Source organism: Mytilus galloprovincialis, chromosome 13, assembly GCF_965363235.1.
Source record: "Mytilus galloprovincialis chromosome 13, xbMytGall1.hap1.1, whole genome shotgun sequence".
Lineage (NCBI taxonomy): Eukaryota > Metazoa > Mollusca > Bivalvia > Mytilida > Mytilidae > Mytilus > Mytilus galloprovincialis.
The window spans coordinates 12480640-12503903 of NC_134850.1; the positions used below are offsets into that span (position 1 = coordinate 12480640).

A 23264-nucleotide genomic window follows, 5' to 3' on the forward strand; every position below is an offset into this window, starting at 1 on the left:
CAAGCTATAAAGGGCCCCAAAATTACTAGTATAAAACCATTCAAACGGGAAAACCAACGGTCTAATCTATATAAACAAAATGAGAAACGAGAAACATGTATATATTACATAAACAAACGACAACTACTGTACATCAGATTCCTGACTTAGGACAGGTGCAAACATTTGCAGCGGGATTAAACGTTTTAATGGATCCAAACCTTCTCCCTTTTTCAGAAACAATAGCATAACATCACAACATAGAAAAACATACGATAAAATATCAATTGGCAGACTTAACTCAATCAAAAATAAGAAGCTTATTTCCAAATCCTAAATTTGAAATATTTGTAAATTTCATGAATATTAAAATAGGCTTAAACTACAAAATGCAACATTTTTTTTTTTACCATTACAATGATTATGTTCATGATGTTGGTACACAAAAATTCAGTTTTAATGGAAGACTACTAATCCAATGAAATGTCACATTTTAAGTGTTAAGATACATTAACTTTTATTTAAGTGGATAATTACTCAACAATTGAGGTGCTCCTGAATTGGAGTAATATTCTCAAAACAGAATTTTTACAGAAAAAAATGAATAAAATCGTTTCTCTCCCCTATCTCATGTATCCCCACGATCTTTGTTTACTTTGAAAGTTGTTCACCTACAAATTAAAGTATTGCATGTTGATGTTTGAATCATCTACAGCAAACATTATTATGTTTAAATTTAACAAATACCAATGTGTAATTAGTGCACGATCTCTGAGAATGATTTAAATAACCAGTGAAGGATATTCCTGCTTCTGTGTAGTGTGGCATTCCAAGAATGATGTCACTATAAAATACAATGTAGGTTGGATATATTTAGAATATCTCGTCATACTGATTTTCCGGATTGTAAAAGAAACATAACCATGATAAACAGTGTAAAGGAGAGCTCAAGATACGATAATTTCGTGAGAAACAGAAGGGAAATGTGTAAATAAGTGTTTAAAGTCAAACTATTCATTTCTGGGTCTCCTTCTCTTCAATTTTAGTAAGATTTGTTGGGGGGTTTTCCACACTATAAAAACAAAATGAATGATGTGAGGGAAGGTCACTATGGTCAACCCCATAGGGGATTGACGGCTTGAAGCCGTCTTCCCCAAAAATGGCTTAAAATTATTCCCAAAAAGACAACTTTTTTCCCAAACAGTGCAGTCTCAGTAGTAATTGTGCATGAATACAAACTGAAAAACACTCATTTAAACCATTTTCATGCCTAAAATGACTATATGTGCAGATTTAAGGGTCTATTTATGTATCATCACTGACAATAAGGGGTCTCATTTCAAAGAGGGTTTACAAAAAAATGTACCTCTCAAAAGCGGGTCTGCAAATTGAAGTTCCAGTCAAATTAATCTTTCATTATAAATTTCCCAATTTGATAAAAATGACGCATATTTTCCCAATAAAAAAGGGTAGAGGTAGTTTTGAAAAAAGCTAACAATATTACTGGATAAAATTATTAGCAATTTTTTTACATAATTAACATATGTTTGCATAATATGAGATAATTACAAGAATCTTATGTATTTGTATAAGTATAGTAATTATTTTTAACTGGTTGTTAATTGATTTCACAATTATCCTCTATAATCTGCTTAGCTTCATTTAATTTCACTTTGATCTTCAATTTCTAATTTTGCTTAATATTCATTTTTCATTATACATGTAGACCTTAAAATATAATCAACAATACATAGAATACTGGTATATATACATGTATCAGTTATGTACCAGTATTCATTGGTATTGTTGTTTTTAAAAAAAAAATGTAACAATACTGGTACACAATTTTTATACCAGTATTGTGGACAACCGTCACTGGTATACGAGTATTGCGATCACCAACTACAGGAGATCCAGATTATGTGCCACACTGTCTTCTCCAAATACACCTTATCACTAAAATGTTGACATCTTAAAACAAAATATCTGATGCCACAATGGAAAAGTGATTGTTGTTGACGTCAAAAGTTCAAGCGGCCGGGTCAGCCGGGATTAGAGATAAGGTGTATACTTCTTTAGAAGCTTTTGGTACAACTCAAGTACATAGTATACAAAACTGTACATCCAGAAACCAAATCACAAGAATTGAGGACAAACAAATTAAAATTACAATCAGGACTTTAACATGTTCAAATAACGACTTTTTCTGTAATTTATGATTTTAGAATTCTTTGTCAGTGTTTCACTGTTTGACTGTTTGTAGTGTGTGTGTTTTCTTCCTCTGCTGAGAGAAATATTTGTTACAAGGGTCGAGATAATGTATTTTCCTTACCTACTATAATTCTTAATGTACTACTTTGATGCTTTTAACTATAAAATCAGAGAAAACGTCACATTTTTTCTTTCTATCTTTGAGTGAACTAGGAAATAAATTTAGCGGAAGTACTGAAATAGTAAATACTACCTGGGTACGGTCTTAACAAATTTCCGCGGTCTCACTAATTAGCGACAACAAGAATTTTAGCGACAACAAGCGTCAACAAGCGACAAGAAGCGACAACAAGAATTATTTTAGCGACAACAAGCGACAAGAAACTATTTAGCGACAAGAACACATTTTTTTTTAATTAAAATTAATTATTGTAATAAATATTAAAAGAACATTCAAAAGAAAATAATTTTAGCGACAAGAAAGTTAAAATTGATAGAATAAAATTAAACATTATTTACATAATTTTTTATCATCTATTATGAATAACAGCCAGTATTACGTTTAATTATTGTATTATGAGATTACTTTTCCTTGTGTTTTAGAACATATTATTTATCTTATAATTTGTTTTTTTAAAACTCTTTTCGTGCAATATGTATTAAGCTCGCAAAATGAATTACTTGTACATCATTGTCCTGAAAATATTGACACAAATTGTGAAATACAAAGAACTGAAACCAAACAGGAGGAAAAGAAAATTGAAATGTGAATGTTTTCATCTTTTTATTTATTTATTGCCTCATTAAACGATATTTATCATGTTTATGCATATTGATTGAAGATGAAAGGACATTAATGACAATCTTGAGTTTTCAACAGGTGTTCACTATTTACAATGATTGTATATTCTGGCGCGTGTAATTGTATAGTCTGACGCGTGTACAAAGTTGAAGGTGTTAATTGGATGTTATTGTAGCAATAAAACAGGGGACACGCGACTCGTTAATCTCATTTGATGTTCCACATTGTGTGTACTGTTATTACCTTAGGGCGAAGCTACATCTAATGTTGTTCCTATCAAGAACAATGAATTATACTGTTAGAAAGGAAATTATATTTCATGTTTTTGTTTCAATAAATCCTTCAAAGGAAAGTTGACTTTTTTTTTTGTTTTTGTTTCAATTTTATAGCGTGTGCATTTCCTTTACTCTACCAAGCTGACTGAAGCCATTCAACTTTTATGTTTAGTATAAAGTAAATTGTCAGCATTTCAGTATTATTCTCGCAAAAGTACGTGCTCTGTATATGGTCCCCATTTAACTAATCACCACAAATAGTTAAACATGTCAGTGAGTGAGTGAGTAGTTTTTCACCTGGACAGACGTGTTTACATTATGTCCTGGAAACTCTCATAATGTCTGATGATGGCAGTGAAACACACCAACAACAGCCCGTATTATCTGGTGATATCTTTACCATTTTGCATTTGTTAGAACACCAAGCCGCCGACTGGGTTTTATCAGCTCGGAATGGACGTTACAAACTTATAGTAAAATGGACACCAGGAAAGATGGCGGAAAGAGAGAGGTCCACATTACCACCTAAAAAAAAGTCATCAAAGTCCCGTTCTGAAAGGAATAACCGCAGGCTGAGGGCATTTTTGGCAAAAACGTCTGAGTCAACTGCAGAGATTGGAACTCCAGCTCAAATGTTAGAAAATGACTCCTCAAAATCTGATGAGCTAGGCAATACCGCTCAACCAATAGAGACAGATTCGGCAATGGACACACCGGCTGAGCCAATCTCGAAGAAAGATGAAGCTCCTCCACTACCAACAGCCACCTCATCGCCTAAAGGTCCCGCTTCCTCTATTAATGCCGAGGGTACATCGACAACTGGTAGAGTAAGAAAGGAACGCCGCAAACACAAAAAGGGGGAGATAATAATAGAAAAAATCACTCTAGACCTTCCACAAAAGGCCTACCTACTTGAAGTGGAAGGAAAAACAACAATACTGATAGCAAATTGTGATACCTTAAAAGAACAAGGACTGATAGAGAAAGAAGTCAATGAGGCCTTTTATAAGGATGTCAAGAGAAGCCATGACCATTGGTTAGATATCAGGGATAAGAGGAACTTTCTCTACTCAGAACAGCGAGTGAAAGACATTGAAAAGCTAGCTGAACTGAATAATTTGTATTTGAAAATATTTAAATAAAGGGCGAGATAAGCCCAGGCCCTATTAAAGTGTTATACATTTTTTTTTGTTAAGGGGGCAACAAATGCCTACACCATCAAAAAAAAAAAAAAAGAAAAAAAAAAAAAAAAAAAAAAAAAAAATAGTTAATCATGTAAAAAAAAAAAAAAAAAAAAAAAATATGGTCCCCAAGGTAGAACCACGTCCTCGTCGTGGTGTCTGGAAACACGCTTAAATAATAAAGATGGCAAAGCGTGACTGAGAGTTCTACAAATAAAGCAAGCATCGAATTGACATAACAAGAGTACACTTAGAGCATAGTATTAAGCAAATGAATCAAAATATTATATTCCATTATGCCCGCTCCATATATATCTCCATTCGTTTATTCATACTTTGACTTTGATGAAAACAGATACATATACATTATCTTATACATATTCTTCATATTTAAAAATTTAAAAAAAGAAGCTCAATCTCTTTCTTTTTCACAAATGTTAAATTTCTTCATCTACCAATATATACTAATATAAACTTCACAATCTCTTTCTTTCTCACAAATGTTTCATTTCTTCGTCTATCTATATAATAAAACGTTTTAATTAGACATATCTGCTCGTATATTTAAAAAAATACATTAAATACAAATTTCTTTATATCTAATAAAAAAAAAAGTTTTCTTGTCGCTAAATAGTCTTCTTGTCGCTTGTTGTCGCTAAAATATTTTTTGTTGTCGCTTCTTGTCGCTTGTTGACGCTTGTTGTCGCTTCTTGACGCTTGTTGTCGCTAATTAGTGAGACCCAATTTCCGTATTTGCAGAAAAGCTCTAGGCTTGGCGCTGGAGGTCAAGGACATTCGAACCCGAAACCGAACAATTTATGACTAAAAATTTTGAAGTGTTGCCACAGATATAAAATGTCTCATATAATCATCACAGTATTCTGTATCATCACAGGTCGCTTCGGGTAAATTTATGTTATAGAGCGAAACCATGATAAAAACTTGAAGAAAGATGAACATGTCAGTCAGTCCATGACGGTATCAGGTCCGTTCGCGCCCAAAACATTTTCGCACCTCGCACGTTCGCACCCAAGGTCCGTTCGCACTTTACACGTTCGCACCCAATTTTAATTCAAATTCCAGTTGAATTATTGGAAATCATGATTGTTGTTTTAAATTGCTTTGGTGTAAATATTGAATGTATAAAACATTGAAGATTTTAAATGAAAAACACAAAAGATAATAGACCACTTTCGAGTTCATCCGTCACCGGAAAAAACTTGTCAATTATACGCGCCTTTATGACGTCATTTGCCAGATAGAGGGGGTCGCCTGTATCCCTGCACTATTTACGTTCATCAAGCGTCTTAGTGATCGTCATTGTGCAGGATAAACAAGAAATAATGGTTGTTCTGTAGGTACTTAACCCATTAACCCCCAATGACGCCTATAGGCGTCATGGCGACAACCATTCTTTGATGGCCTGTATGACCCTCCATACCTTTTTAGCTCACCTGGCCTAAAAGGCCAAGTGAGCTTTTCTCATCACTTGGTGTCCGTTGTCCGTCGTCAACCGTCGTCGTCGTTAACTTTTACAAAAATCTTCTCCTCTGAAACTACTGGGCCAAATGAAACCAAACTTGGCCACAATCATCATTGGGGTAACTAGTTAAAAAAATGTGTCCGGTGACCAGACCAACCATCCAAGATGGCCGCCATGGCTAAAAATAGAACATAGGGGTAAAATGCAGTTTTTGGCTTATAACTCAAAAACCAAAGCATTTAGAGCAAATCTGACATGGGGTGGAATCTATAACAGGTGAAGATCTATCTGCCCTGAAATTTTCAGATGAATCGGATAACCCGTTGTTGGGTTGCTGCCCCTGAATTAGTAATTTTAAGGAAATTTTGCTGTTTTTGGTTATTATCTTGAATATTATTATACATAGAGATAAACAGTAAACAGCAATAATGTTCAGCAAAGTAAGATTTACAAATAAGTCAACATGACTGAAATGGTCAGTTGACCCCTTTAGGAGTTATTGCCCTTTATAGTCAATTTTTAACCATTTTTCCTAAATCTTAGTAATATTTTACAAAAATCTTCTTCTCTGAAACTACAGGGCCAAATTAATCTAAACTTAGCCACAATCATCTTTTGGGTTAGTAGTTTGAAAAATGTGTCTGGTGACCCGGCCATCAAACCAAGATGGCCACCATGGCTAAAAATAGAACATGGGGTAAAATGCAGTTTTTGGCTTATAACTCAAAACCCAAAGCATTTAGATCAAATCTGACAGGGGTAAAACTGTTTATCAGTTCAAGATCTATCTGCTCTGAAATTTTCAGATGATTCGGGCAACCTGTTGTTGGGTTGCTGACCCTGAATTAGTAATTTTAAGGAAATTTTGCTCTTTTTGGTAATTATCTTGAATATTATTATAGATAGAGATAAACTATAAACAGCAATAATGTTCAGAAAAGTAAGATTTACAAATAAGTCAACATGACTGAAATGGTCAGTTGACCCCTTTAGGAGTTATTTCCCTTTATAGTCAATTTTTAACCATTTTTCCTAAATCTTAGTAATCTTTTACAAAAATCTTCTCCTCTGAAACTACTTGGCCAAATTAATCCAAACTTGGCCACAATCATCTTTTGGGTTAGTAGTTTGAAAAATGTGTCCGTCGACCCGGCCATCCAACCAAGATGGCCACCATGGCTAAAAATAGAACATGGGGTAAAATGCAGTTTTTGGCTTATAACTCAAAACCCAAAGCATTTAGAGCAAATCTGACATGGGGTAAAATTGTTTATCAGGTCAACATTTATCTGCTCTGAAATTTTTAGATAAATCGGACAACCCGTTGTTGGGTTGCTGACCCTGAATTGTTAGTTTTAAGGAAATTTTGCTGTTTTTTGTCATTATCTTGAATACATGTATTATTATTGATAGAGATAAACTGTAAACAACAATAATGTTCAGCAAAGTAAGATTTACAAATAAGTCAACGTGACCGAAATAGTCAATTGACCCCCTTAGGAGTTATTGTTCTTTATAGTCAATTTTTAACAATTTCATAAAATTTGTAAATTTTTACTAACATTTTCCACTGAAACTAATGGTCCAAGTTCATTGTAGATAGAGATAGTTTTAAGCAGCAAGAATGTTCAGTAAAGTAAGATGTACAAACACATCACCATAACCAAAACACAATTTTGTCATGAATCCATCTGCTTCCTTTAATATTCTGTCATAAGGCTAATTTGGACTTATATTTTAATTGATTATTTTATTCAAAAATTGGACTTTTACAAAAATACTGTTTTTACAAATTTAATAATTTACATGTCAAAACAAAATGTGAGTTAATTAGTGACATTTGATATTTAAGGATTTGTGACAGATTGAGAATTAATGTGAAAGAATTAAGCATATAAGAGAATATGTGTTAATGGGATTATATGCGGCGTTTTGCATTTGCGCCGATCTGCATTTCATTTGCACCGATTTTTTCTTTCATTTGCGCCGATTTTTTTTTTCATTTGCGCCGATTTTTTTTACAGGTAAATAACAGGTAAATTACAGGTGAAATGATATAAGAAGATGTGGTATGAGTGCCAATGAGACAACTCTCCATCCCAGTAATGTTATTTTCATTTATCATTAAAGAACTCTTCCGTTAGCCAGTTGTACATATGTTATGAATTGTCAATCATAACATGTATATAACTTGTCTCCTGCTTAAAATCAAGAAATAAAAACCTAAGATAAAAGCACTTTGTTTATACTAAAATGACGAATTAAAAATATATGCACCGCATTCAAATCCATAAAAACGGAATACATTCAAATCATAAATCTGTTCTTGCCGAGTATGTATAGGCAACACATTCTAATATATATGGAATGTGTACTTGGACGTTGTCCTAGAATATATGACATTTGTCATCAGAAGGAGCGTCAGACAATGTCAAAAGTGAAGCAGTTATCGATTTCATTTAGGGAAAGGAATGGTAACCCGAAACATTGGGATAGCCATTTACCAATTGCAATGTCACTTGATTTGTCTTTATACTCTGTGATCAGTCAATGTAAAAGTATGAATTTACCTGTAACTTACCTGTAAATCCAATTAGGAAAAAATATAAAATCGGCGCAAATGAAAAAATAAAATCGGCGCAAATGAAAGAATGAAAATTTTCAAAATCGGCGCAAATGTCATACGCCCATTATATGAGGACTTATAATTATCTTTTATATTAATAATGTGAAAACTGTTACTTATTGCTAGGTGTTATGAAATGTCATATTAATTTGAGTATTGTTACAAATGAAGTATTGTCTGATTAATAGTATAAATATTGTGTGAAAATAAATGTAAAACAGTAGAGAATAGAAATAGTGTGGATAAAGAGTAAGAACAGAGAGTCGAGATAGTTACAGTTAGGAGTCGTAATTTGATATTGACATTGTCCTATGTTTATTTCTTGGACTTGGAATTAAATGATAATCAAAAGTGAATCTGTTTGATCTTTGATAACTGCAACAACTAGTTCCTGTCATTGGTGTAAACATTTTTCTAATGATTTTTCGCATAAAATTATGACCCCGTAACAAGGAGGCATATTGACTGAGCCAGCAGCCCCCTTTGTTACATATGGTGGACGACCCGGCGCAAGTTGACTTATCATCTCAACAAAGATACCAGATACCTTTTACTGCAACAAGTGAGTGTTTCCCCTTTGAAAGCAACAACTGACAATATGGAATTTAATTTAAGGCCACAATGGAGATTATCGAACTTTCGAAGTCAAAGACCAGTATGTGGTAAATGTGGAATTGGGCATAGCAGATTATGTTTTGCTACTTTCAAAAATTGTTATAAATGTGGAGAAAAGGGACATTATGCAAGAATGTGTAACATTCATAAACCATCAGTGGAAGTACAAGGACATCAGAAGTTTAATGACATCAAAGTGAAAAGTAAGAAGAGAGCAGACAGGGATAAAGACATCAATATGTGAAAAATCCAAAATTAAGTAAACGGACAAACTGATCAGCATACTAGACATGTAAGACATCATGAAACACTTTTGTAAATAAATAAAATGCAGGAGAACATAGTCGTTTTTCTAGACCAAGCAAATCCAGGTGTGTTCGCCCTATAGTTCATGTAGATAGATACAGTAATTCATATCTTTAACTATTTGTTAGTATTTTGTAACATGAATTAGTAAAGATACATGTATTTTAAAAGTTTCTCATAATTCTTTTAAATAAGAATGGCATATATACATATATTTTAGTGTTTTAATTATGTTGTATGTGGTGAGACTTTAATGAACCGAGGCGGATTTAGTGGGGGGGGGGGGGGGGTCTTTCTGAGAAAAAAGTTGGTTGCTTATATAGGGAATCACTGATGCGTGACTGGAGCGGGCCCTCTTATGCAATCAGTGGGCTTCCACTTATGAAAATTTCTGGATCCGCCATTGATCTATTGAATTAAATTGTGTTTTAGACAGATATATATTGGAAATAATAACATTATGTACCTTGATGTATGAAATTTGGTAGCAATATTTACTAAAAAATTATATATCAATATCATATAGAAATTAAAATCTTTTTGAGGAACTTAAAGAAAGGAAAATAGAGGCTATTATTATCTGAAATAAATATAGTGGTATACAGTGTAAAATAAAATGGGTTACAGTTTGCTCTAAAAAAAAAATCACCAGAAAAAATGGGCATTACAGGAATAATCTAGAATGTGTCCATAGTTCAATGATGCACCACTTAGTTTAGTTTAAACATTTTTTATTGTCCAAAAACATGCACCACCTGCACTTTCATCTTCTATGTTCAGTGGATCAAACCTCTAATTTGTTTTTTGTTTTTGAGTATCATCATGATCATGTAAAATAAGATTAAAATCTTATCAAATAATATCAGTTACACTAATTATGATTGTGGCAAAGTTTGATTTACTGAGGTCCAGTTGTTGAATTAAGAGTAGATGACTTTTTCAAGAAGTTTACAAAAATTATCAACAAATTGCAAAAAATGACAATTATACATTTACCAATAAGATTTTGATTGATTTGTAATAAGGTTATTTTGACTTATTTGTAATAAGGTTATTTTGACTTATTTGTATTAATAAGGTTATTTTGACTTATTTGTAATAAGGTTATTTTGACTTATTTGCATATCTTGCTTTGCTCAATATTATTGATGTTTACAGCATATCTCCATCTAAAATGATATCCAAAATGATTAACCATTAAAATGCTTAGCTTTCCACAGGGTGATACAACCCAGAGGTTAACTCTGAACCAATTGGCCAAATTTGGACACATTATATTTAAGCTTGATACTGTCTAAATTTACATTGTCTTTAAATTTTTGACATAATATAGGTTTCTTTCTGACACAAAACAAATGTGGTAAAAAATTTTGAAATGATGCATTTTATAATTAAAACACAAAAGGAATGTTCAATTTTGAACCCATCAACCTTAATATGGCATAATTTGAAGAAATATGCAATAATTCAGTTTTTGATAAAAAATCAAACAAACTTTAATTTCGCACCTTTTGGACTTCAATCATGTCAATGAAGATGAATCTAAAATTATGACCCAATATCAAAATAGAGTAATACAAGATGAACCCCCCCCCCCCCCCCCCAAAAAAAAAAAATTAAAGCATTTAAATCAAGCCATTTAATTGGTTAATAAAAGATTTGTATTTCTTTCTATTTCAGATTTCTTGTTGAAGATTACAAAATTTGTTGAAAATTGTTAAAAAAATGAATATAAAAAGGCAGTGTTACTAATGTCCCTATAAGTCATGTGAGCTAGCTTAACATTACATTTCAAAATGCTCATATAAATTAAATTCACAAGTTGAATTAAACTAAAGGATAAGGTTATTTTTATATAATTTCCAATTTTTTTCCACCAATTGATATTTTCTTTATATTACTTTTAAATAGTCATTTTTAAAGTTAGGAAATTGTTCATATTCCAATCATGCAAAGGATATATATTTCTTTGCACATTGCAGACATTTAAGTACCAAGCCACTTTGACATTTTGTTTTCTTAACAATTATTTGATCATTGTAGATATTTATTGAATACATTTTAATTACAAAGTTGCTTCATACATAGTTCAAGAAAAAAAGTGGGTTTTTTTGTTCAATGAAAAAATAATCTCATAACTGAATTAAGGCTTTTAGTCCTATGACTTATAGTTCATGACTTTTAGTCTTGTGACTTTCTGTCTAAACTAGATTAAGGAATCAAATATAGATATAAATAAATATATATATATGAATATTTTATTTTGCTCGTTATATATCATTTCTATATTTTGACTAATTGAATAGAACTATTTCTTATGATATTGACTTCTATTTTCTGAAACACTTGTACCTTATAAAAATTAGTATAAGTGGTATGATTGCTACATGTGCTAGTGATACAACTGTCACCAAGGTCCACTCCAGAGCACTGTTAGATAATGGGGAGCTAACTCGTATGTGCTGGAACCAAGGGACAGGGGGTCAGTCTATCGCTAGACTTAATGTTCTGATAGGCATAGCTAAAACGCAAGGAAGGTTTTCATAATTTAATTAACGATAATGATTTAAATGAATGATAACAAATCAATCAATAAACAATGCCAAATAATAACAATCTAATTAAAGTACAAAGTATCAATTCAAAATAACAAATCCAAAGTAAAACTATTTCTCTTTAAAAATGTAAAATATAAAATAAAGGCCAAAATTACTAAATCATAAAGTGTACTTAATCTCAATTTCAGAATGTAAAAGTCTCAAAATAAAAAGTTTCTCAAAAGTATAATTTTCTAAAGTTAAATTATGAGTCAGAGATAAATTTTGTCTCACACTACACAGTCAACTGGTAGACTGGTAGACAGTCTTATAGGTCCAGTATAATGACATGAGTAGTGTGAGGTTACGCTTCCGAAACACTGACTATTTTCTTAAAAATTCTCAAAAATAAAAGGTGAGTCAAAAATACATTTTTGTCTAAACACTACAAAGTCAACTAGTAGACTGATCGACAGTCTTACAGATCCAGTATAATAGACTTTAGTAGTGAAAGGTTAGGTTTCCGAAAGGTGACTGCTTTTCCAAAATTTCACAATGGTATTTATACTAAAAAACAAAATAACTTGACATGACACGAGATGTTAATAATACTCTCATTAGTAAAAAGAGACTTTAATTAACAAAGCCTAATCCTAGTGACATATATGCTAATTACAATTAATATTTCAAAATAAAGTGCTTTAAGCAAACTGTGACATTTCGAGTACTAATGCCACAGCATAGGTAAAATTAATTAAACAGATTAATTAAAACTTTTACAAAATACAAACATTAAATTTTCTTTCTTAAAATAAAACATATTTTTTTCCAAAATAACACTAACACAAATATAAGCCAAATAACACACCATGACATATTCCCCCCTACTCTTATATGTTTGTCCCCAAACATGATGTATACATTGTACATTTACATATTAACACTGAAAATATTCTTAATACACTCTATACAAACTATAACCTGGCGTCAGTAAGAAAAAAAATTATTATATGTATCAACAACAATTTATATCAACTTGCTAGCTTCCAGCAACCTTTATTCCTTGTATAAGGAAATAAAAACAGATGAATAATAGAACAACATTTCAGTAATCCAAAATTCAAATTGATGTAGTGAAAAGAACCAACAGGCGTGCACTCCTACTAATTCCTAGAACAACAAAAAAAATAAAGATAGAAACTGATTGTTTTTCTAAATCCTACTGTCTTGGAAGGTTGCTGTGATAACATGATAGGCACCATCATGATATTCACTGATGTCTAAATGATCTAAGTTGGTAATGTCAAAGTTTTGTTCTTGTAGTCTGTTTTCGCGTTTTCGCTTTGTTGTTTCATAAAAAGTTTAATCCTATAAATAAACTCTGGCAAGTAATGTTCAAAATTATGAATTTCTGGTAAGATGTCCAAAAGAAAGTTGAAGCACTATATTTCCGATTATTGCATACACATATCTACGGACACTTATTGCATCCTTGATCGTTGATCTCTGTGTATCGCTGTAGTGGTGTTTAAACGATGTAATTGATGTTGACTGATACATCTTTAAGATGCTCCACTGTCAACTAAACATCTCACTTGATGGTTCTCTAATCCAATTTCGACAAAGTTCCTCTCCATGGTTGTAGTAAACTGGAAACTTGCTGTTCCTGGTATAACACTGGAAAGCTTGGCACATCTGTCTTTTCGGCAGCACCATCCTTTTGAAATTCTCTTTCTACCCATGATGAAATTTCTATTCCAATTACCAAACTGAAACTAAAAGTATTTTTTTTTGTCAGTATATTGTTTAGGTTCTATTCTCTCTACCTTAAGTTATTTATCATATTTTATTAATTACGCAAATAAAATCTCTCCTGAACTAAATGTTAAATTCTATAAAGTTTTGAACAAACCAATATTATAAAATTACAGATTCACACCAAGAATCAACATACATCTATACTTTTCACTAAAAGTTATTAAAGTGTAATATAATAGGCAAGATGTACTTATCTTTTAGTTGTGTGTTGTTTAATCTGCAACTTGTCTCTCCTGTTATTGGTTCTCTCTTCCACTCATTGTCTCTCCTGCTGTTGTCTCAATTTTGAAATTTAAATTGTAAATAATTTTGAATGAATTTTGCCAACCTACATTCTAGCTATGCAGTTTCAGAATCTCATTTGTATCGTGCCTCGGGTCAATCCACCATATCTGGTACCAAGGTCCACTCGAGAGCACTGTTAGATAATGGGGAGCTAACTCGTATGTGCTGGAACCAAGGGACAGGGGGTCAGTCTATCGCTAGACTTAATGTTCTGATAGGCATAGCTAAAACGCAAGGAAGGTTTTCATAATTTAATTAACGATAATGATTTAAATGAATGATAACAAATCAATCAATAAACAATGCCAAATAATAACAATCTAATTAAAGTACAAAGTATCAATTCAAAATAACAAATCCAAAGTAAAACTATTTCTCTTTAAAAATGTAAAATATAAAATAAAGGCCAAAATTACTAAATCATAAAGTGTACTTAATCTCAATTTCAGAATGTAAAAGTCTCAAAATAAAAAGTTTCTCAAAAGTATAATTTTCTAAAGTTAAATTATGAGTCAGAGATAAATTTTGTCTCACACTACACAGTCAACTGGTAGACTGGTAGACAGTCTTATAGGTCCAGTATAATGACATGAGTAGTGTGAGGTTACGCTTCCGAAACACTGACTATTTTCTTAAAAATTCTCAAAAATAAAAGGTGAGTCAAAAATACATTTTTGTCTAAACACTACAAAGTCAACTAGTAGACTGATCGACAGTCTTACAGATCCAGTATAATAGACTTTAGTAGTGAAAGGTTAGGTTTCCGAAAGGTGACTGCTTTTCCAAAATTTCACAATGGTATTTATACTAAAAAACAAAATAACTTGACATGACACGAGATGTTAATAATACTCTCATTAGTAAAAAGAGACTTTAATTAACAAAGCCTAATCCTAGTGACATATATGCTAATTACAATTAATATTTCAAAATAAAGTGCTTTAAGCAAACTGTGACATTTCGAGTACTAATGCCACAGCATAGGTAAAATTAATTAAACAGATTAATTAAAACTTTTACAAAATACAAACATTAAATTTTCTTTCTTAAAATAAAACATATTTTTTTCCAAAATAACACTAACACAAATATAAGCCAAATAACACACCATGACACAACTATACACAAAAGTTCAAATGAAGTGGATATAAGCCTTGATTATTTAATTATGTTTTTTTTTCATTAGATAGTTAATTTAGAACATGTACATGATCTATATTGATATTTCTTGAAATTTTGTTGATTTCTTATACATTTTATATGAATAATGGGAATCTATGACAAATCACCCCACTGGCAAATCGCTTCACACCTAATTGCCCCACTTTTTCACAAACTCGCCCCACTTTCTAAAAAAAATCGCCCCACTCTTGTTAACCAACTCGCCCCACTTATGGAAAAGGATAAAAAGGTTTCCTTTTAAGTGTTATACAAATAACTAAGCTTACAAGTATAAAGTTATTCTCCAATAATGATACGAACACATTTTTGCAATTATATTATAAGAATGTGAAACATCATTTAATTGAAAAAAATAATGGCTAAATAAATTTCTTTTTTTTTTGTGTTCTGTGTAGATAAGTTTCCATTTAAGTGGGGCTAATTGATCCTAGTTGGTAGACCTGAAAATTATACATTGAAGTAGATTTTACCTTTTTTCAATAAGTGGGGCGAGTTCACAGGGGGGGTGAATTAACGGGATTTAACCCTTTTCACAAGTGAGGCGATTTTTTAAAAAGTGGGGCGAGTTGGTAAACCTGTTTGGGGCGATTTTTTTTAAAGTGGGGCGACTTGGTGAAAAAGTGGGGCGATTTGGTGTGGGGCGTTTGGCCAGTGGGGCGATTTGTCCTGCTTCCAATAATAGTATATACTTTATAAATGTAAACATTTTTCATGATTAATTTACCTAATTGTCTTTGGATTTCACATGACAAATTGTGACACTTGCACCTTTCCTCTCTTTTGGATAGATCAATATACAAATTGACAAGTCTTTTGTTCTAATCAAAATTGTATTGTCTTAGATACCTGAAAAATAATCCCTCAACCCACCCCCAATACAAGAATGTCATATCCAACAATACACAGGAAGGCACAAGTATGGCTTCATCTTAATATAAAAGGACAATGTTTTAATATTAGTTATTATTATTATTATCAACAAAGATTCAAGATGCAAAATGGTAGGTAACTCAATACTTTTTTTTTCAACATTTCAAGTCAAAGCCAAGGTATTATACATGTTATAATGAAAAATGGCATTTTCCAAGCAATGTGTACAACCATAATTTTTTTTTTAAGACTTAAATAAGTGTGTTTTTTTAATCTTACAGCAGTGAAGTTGTAATTTTATGCTCCTGGTTTTCTTAAAAAAAGAAGAAATACATCAAATTTACAAAATTGACTGGATGTTTAATTTGCATGGACCAAAAAATGTATAAAACTTTCTTATATTAACAGTGACCTATATATATTTAAGCTTAATATTTAACTTCAAAATTAAGCCCTTGACATGTCACTAAAAGAATCAGAACAAAAGTTTCATGGTATACCCAGGATTTTTTTCTCATGATAATAGGCCAAAAAAGGGTTAAGACTTAACATCACTCACAATAGTGACATTTTATGTACTTTTTTTTTTACCATTTCTGAGGTATTTGATTCATATACTGTTTGAAATAGATACTTTGAATTTGGCTTTAATTAAAATAGTTAAAGATGTTTGAATATGTTTTTCCTCAATTTTATGGTAAAAATTAATTACCTTAAAAATATAAAAATGTACAAATCTTATTGAAAACTTGTTAAAATACGGTATATGAAAATTTGTTTTATATTCCCATACAAATAAGGTCAGCTTAAAAACAAAGCCCATAAGAGTTATCTTACAATTTCATATGTTATTCCAAATTTATTTAATTAAAGGGCCATACTGTGTATTAAAATATTGATAAATAGATTATTAATATTTATTAAAACAGTATTATAGGGTTATTGCATGAATATTGTGCCGAGTATAATTTTATATTGCGATTGCAAAATATGTTCTACGAGGGACAATATTCTCCAATATTCATGCAATAACCCTTTTATTGTATAGCAATATAATATTTAAAAGTAAAAATTGGTTTAAACCAAGATTTTGTTGTTGATGACATCATGAATTTTGAAGATTTATTGCACTAGATTTTGGTTACTTTCTGTGGGAAATATTATATTGCTATGCAATAATAGCAGTTATTGGAGGAAATGTTAAAATATATATATATATATACACCGTTGTATTAATTAAAGTCATCAATTTAGCAACCAATCATTTGTTACCTACTTAAATATATGTCAGCTTTTGCTTTCATTTGCTGTACGAGGTTGTCTGTTATCATTCATGAATATGTTTTTTTTTAAATTAGCTGAAACTTATGAGCCATTTTTAACCAAACTTGGCTATACTCATTATTGGGTTATCAGATATGAATTTTAACTATTTTAACATGATTTTTAAAGCTTAAGTAATGATCTAGGTTAACTTTAACACAAAGTATGAATAAAATATTACTTATCTTGAATAAAAAATTTTGTTGGTTTATGGCTTTAATGTTAGTATTTATTAAAAAAATTTCTTTTATTCAGTAATTCAAATTATTTTACAACCCCATCAAAATGGGCCTTTCTCACAAACACAAAGTATTTTTTTTATTAGTCATTCAATTGAAATTGCAGTGGCAAATCCAGGGGGAGGGTTCCAGGGTTGGAAACCCCCCTTTTTTTAAGGATGATCAATGCACTTGAATGGGGGCATATAGTTGGACCCTGCCCCCTCTTTTGTCCTGGGTTGGGATTGCTGAATCCGCCCCCGAACTGCATATACAGCATTATTTTTTTAAAATATTCATATTTATTAACAAAAATAAAACTGTTTCTGTTTAAAAAAAATCAATTTTGTCATCACATAGGCTGATTCGGGGGGACCCGAGGGGTCTGAGTCTGGTTGGAACCTGCCCCCTCCCCACCCTTTAATTGTGGATCTGTCATAATAGAATGTATTTGTAGGATCCGTCATTGCAGAGGGGCATTAATTAAAGGTTTATCCTTGTCTGTCTGCACTTCTGTCTGTATATACATCCTAAAGTTCCAATTCCCTTCCTTACTTTGTTGGCCTCAACCAAATGCTATGCAACTTTTACACTATGTATATTACCACAATGTACAGAACAATTACTTGTTTCTGCTCTCTTACTTCAGTTGCCTCAACTGACTGTTAAATGAGACTTAGACAATTATTATTTCCACAAAACTCAGATCAAGTACAAACTGGATAGCTTCTATTTAACGTTCTTTAATTATGTCCCTTTATAACTTTATATTAAGTGCCATTGGGGGCATTATCTGTGTCCCAGGGACACATTCACCATTTATTATATACATCATGAATCTTTTTAAAGGCCCCACTGTATCAGAGGGGACATTAAGTTTATCCTTGTACTTTTGTACGTACATACATGTAGATAGTCCAATCAATATATAGCACAAATTTTACCCTAACCTTGTAGAAATTGCAACAGAAGATATTTCAGTTTCAATCTTTAGCATTATATCATATATATACAGAAAATATAAGTCCAACCTTATTGAACTTGAGGCAGACTAAAAAATCTTTATTTAAAAATTCCAATAGAGATTTGCATTGCAATGGGAGATAACTCAGAAAAATAGGCAGAAATATCAATAAAAATTGATACAAAATTATAACTCAACAGAATGTATTGATTCTTGATATTTTAACAAACAACTCTAAAAGTGTTTTCATATCTTTTATCATGCTACAATCTAGATTTCATAATTCATTTGTTTATTATGACTTTAAAGGTTCTAGAGGTATGAAAAATTGGAGAATGTCTTTTTTTCCTTTCTCTAACTTAAAGTTACCCATACCACATTGTATAATACTCATATGCAATGCTTATTTCCACAAAAAACAGTTCCAATTTGAAATTTTGTGTTGTTAAATTTCTAGTTTTGCCCCAATTTAAATGGAAAAATTGGTAAATTTTCATTTGCATTTTTTATCTTCAGTTTGCCTCCACCAAATGTTAAGAAACTTAAATACAATACTGTTTAACATAAATCACAGATCAAGTACAAATTTAAGTAGTGTCACTTTTATTGTTCTTAAATTATGTCCCTTCCAGAGTAATGGACTTTTAAAACTCATTGGGTGCTAATTATTACACAAATAATGGTATACCTAAACAGGGTATTTTGACATATCAAATATTAGCACCTGAAATCATGCAAAACAATACACGCTTTGATGGTTAAAACAAAATCAGAAAAAGATTTAAGTTTTTATACGACCGCAAAAATTGAAAAGGTTAATGACCATAAAAAGAAGGTTGTTTTGATTTTGGAAGTTTTGGTCTCAACAGTTTAGGAATAAAGGGCCCAAAGGGTCCAAAATTAAACTTTGTTTGATTTCATAAAAAAATAACCATTGGGATTCTTTGATATGGCAAATCTAACCGTGTATTTAGATAATTAATTTTTGGTCCGGTTTTCAAATTGGTCTACATTAAGGTCCAAAGGGTCCAAAATTAATTAAACTTCGTTTGATTTTAACAAAAATTGAATTCTTGGGGGTTCTTTGATATGCTGAATCTAAACATGTACTTAGATTTTTTATTATGGGTCCAGTTTTCAAGTTGGTCCAAATCGGGGTCCCAAATTAAACTTTGTTTGATTTCAACAAAAATTGAATATGTGGGGTTCTTCAATATGCTGAATCTAATCATGTATTTAGATTTTTAATATTTGGGCCTGATTATCAAATTAGTCCACATTGAGGTCTAAAGGGTCTAAATTTGAACATTATTTGATTTCATCAAAAATTTAATTTTGGGGTTCTATGATATGCTGAATCTAACCATGTATTTAGATTTTGGATGTTAGACCATAATAGGTAAATGTGTTATTTAAATTTTTTAAGTTTTTAAGCTTATGTTCTTAGACCACATTCATTCTGTGTCAGAAACCTATGTTGTGTCAACTATTTAATCACAATCCAAATTCAGAGCTGTATCAAGCTGATAAATGTTGTGTCCATACTTGCCCTAACTGTTCAGGGTTTTACCTTTGCAGTCGTATAAAGCTGTGCCCTGCAGAGCATCTGGTTATAATCTGCAGTAAATCAGACAGATCAAATAATCTAAATTTTATATTTATTACGGTCATATATTGGTATCACATTGCCATCAATGTCAGCGTTGTCCGAAGACACTTAGTTTCAGTACAATATAAACTTTACTTTAAGATGTGGATCTCTATAAAATTTTAATACAAGGTTTGAAACTAGGAAAAAAGTTTGATATTGGGGCTTAAGGCTCCAACAGTTGAAGAATTTAGGGCTTAATAATGGTCCAAATAAGCATTTTTCTAGTTTCCAGACAATAACTTGTGTGTAAGTGTATGGATCTGAAATTGTACCACAAGGTTCCATACCTAAAAAGGAAGGTTTTCGTTTGATTTTGGGGATTATGGCCCCAACAGTTGAGGAATAAGGGGCCAACTCAATACTTTTCTAAAACTTTGTATAAATTGCTTATTTCTTGACCAATTTCAATGGGGTTTTTTTTCTGGAACTTTTGCAGGTTCTTTCATATGCTGAATCTTAACATGTATTAAGATTTTTTATTATAGGCCAAGCTTTTAAGTTGGTCCATATAAGGGTCCAAATTAATTTAACTTTGTTTGATTTCAACAAAAATATATGGATTTCAATGATATGCTGAATCAAACCATGTGTGTAGATTTTTGATTTTTGTGATTCGTTATCACATTGGTCCACATTGAGGTCAAAAGTGCCCAAAATTAAACTTTACCCATTAAACTTTATTTGATTTCATCAACAATTGAATTCTTGCATGGGGTTCTTTGATATGCTGAATCTAACAATATGTCTTTGAACTTTAGATATTGGACCATAAAAAGGTTAATGTCCAATTAAAAAAATAGGTTCTTAAAACACATTCATTCTGTGTCAGAATTAATTCTATGCTGTGTCAAATTTTAATCACAAACTAAATTCAGAGCTGTTAGGAATATTAGGAAATTTAACTAAATACTGACTTTATTGAAAAAGGCAGTGTATATTGTATTCACATGTAAAGGTCTTTACTGAATTTAATATTTCAAAGGCTTACATGTTGACTTTTTATTTGGAAGAATATTAGTTGCGTTATTTCTTTAAATTTTAACTAAAAGAAAGAAACTTAACAGATTTTTAGTTCCAATATTAATCTCTGAGGTTGCACTTGGTAAGTTCAGCTGCTTTTGGAGGTATATGATATTCATAGATATGTTAATTTGTTAATGTACTGGTTCCCAGATATGATCCTTTTATTTCTTCTCATAGAGACATATCTTGAGAATGTTATCAGTACACCAAAACTTGGTAGCGCCTAAAGTTTTATTCTTATATAGGAGTTCCAAAAATTTAGGTAGGGGTACTATAGAATTTTAGAATAGGTTTAATGTCTTAGAATGTCTGACAGGGCAGATAAATGTTGAAAATATGTTGCACATCCCTATATTTTCACCTTTGAATAAAATAGTAGTGCATATTAACTTTGGGTTCTGGGATACATATATTTCCTCATAACTTCATGGTAAAAGTGTTACAGATTTTGCCACATATGGTGTTCCTTTGGAAAATTGCGCTGTCTATATTTACAGAATTGCAACCTATAGGTTTAATACGCGTGACAAAATAGTATATACCTCACAGAACATAGTAGGTGACACGTGTGGTTGAAAATATGTAAATGGGTTAAAAAAATATTCCTTTCAATATGAAATTAAATTAATCCTATATTTCATGGCAGTAAAAAAAATCATGAATATATATGTCTTGGGTGTTTCAAATCTCCATTCCTTTTTAGCTCACCTGGCCCGAAGGGCCAAGTGAGCTTTTCTCACCACTTGGCGTCCGTCGTCCGTCGTCCGTCGTCGTCGTCGTCCGTCGTCGTCGTTAACAATTTACATTTTGAACTTCTTATAGAGAACCACTGAATGGAATGGAACCAAACATGGCATGAATGTTCCTTATGAGGTGCTGACCAAGTGTTGTTACTTTGTAGCCGATCCATCATCCAAGATGGCCGCCAGCGGGGGACTTAGTTTAACATAGGACCCTATGGGAAATGCATACAAATGAATTCTTTTAGAGAACCACTGAATGGAATGAAACCAAACATGGCATGAATGTTCCTTATGAGGTACTGACCAAGTGTTGTTACTTTGTTGCCGATCCATCATCCAAGATGGCTGCTAGCCGGGGACTTAGTTTAACATAGGACCCTATGGGAAATGCATACAAATGACTTCTTTTAGAGAACCACTGAATGGAATAAAACCAAACATAGCATGAATGTTCCTTATGGGGTGCTGACCAAGTGTTGTTACTTTGTAGCCGATCCATCATCCAAGATGGCCGCCAGCAGGGGACTTAGTTTAACATAGGACCCTATGGGAAATGCATACAAATGACTTCTTTTAGAGAACCACTGAATTGAATGAAACCAAACATGGCATGAATGTTCCTTATGAGGTGCTGACCAAGTGTTGTTACTTTGTTGCCGATCCATCATCCAAGATGGCCGCCAGCGGGGGACTTAGTTTAACATAGGACCCTATGGGAAATGCATACAAATGACTTCCTCTAGAGAACCACTGAATGGAATGAAACCAAACATGGCATGAATGTTCCTTATGAGGTGCTGACCAAGTGTTGTTACTTTGTAGCCGATCCATCATCCAAGATGGCCGCCAGCCGGGGACTTAGTTTAACATAGGACCCTATGGGAAATGCATACAAATGACTTCTTCTAGAGAACCACTAAATGGAATAAAACCAAACATAGCATGAATGTTCCTTATGGAGTGCTGACCAAGTGTTGTTACTTTGTAGCCGATCCATCATCCAAGATGGCCGCCAGCGGGGGACTTAGTTTAACATAGGACCCTATGGGAAATGCATACAAATGACTTCTTCTAGAGAACCACTAATTGGAATGAAACCAAACATAGCATGAATGTTCCTTATGGAGTGCTGACCAAGTGTTGTTACTTTGTAGCCAATCCATCATCCAAGA

General features: G+C 32.0%; 1 protein-coding gene across 1 annotated transcript in view; it reads right to left on the reverse strand.

The window, feature by feature from the left end:
* LOC143057008 (activated Cdc42 kinase Ack-like) overlaps positions 1 to 2422 on the reverse strand; it is a 48916-nt gene extending 46494 nt beyond the window's left edge. Inside the window, exon 1 of the mRNA XM_076230232.1 lies at positions 2312 to 2422. The gene's annotated coding sequence lies outside the window, so the exon portion shown is untranslated. The remainder of the gene's footprint in view (positions 1 to 2311) is intronic.
* Between the last annotated feature and the right edge of the window lie 20842 nt (positions 2423 to 23264).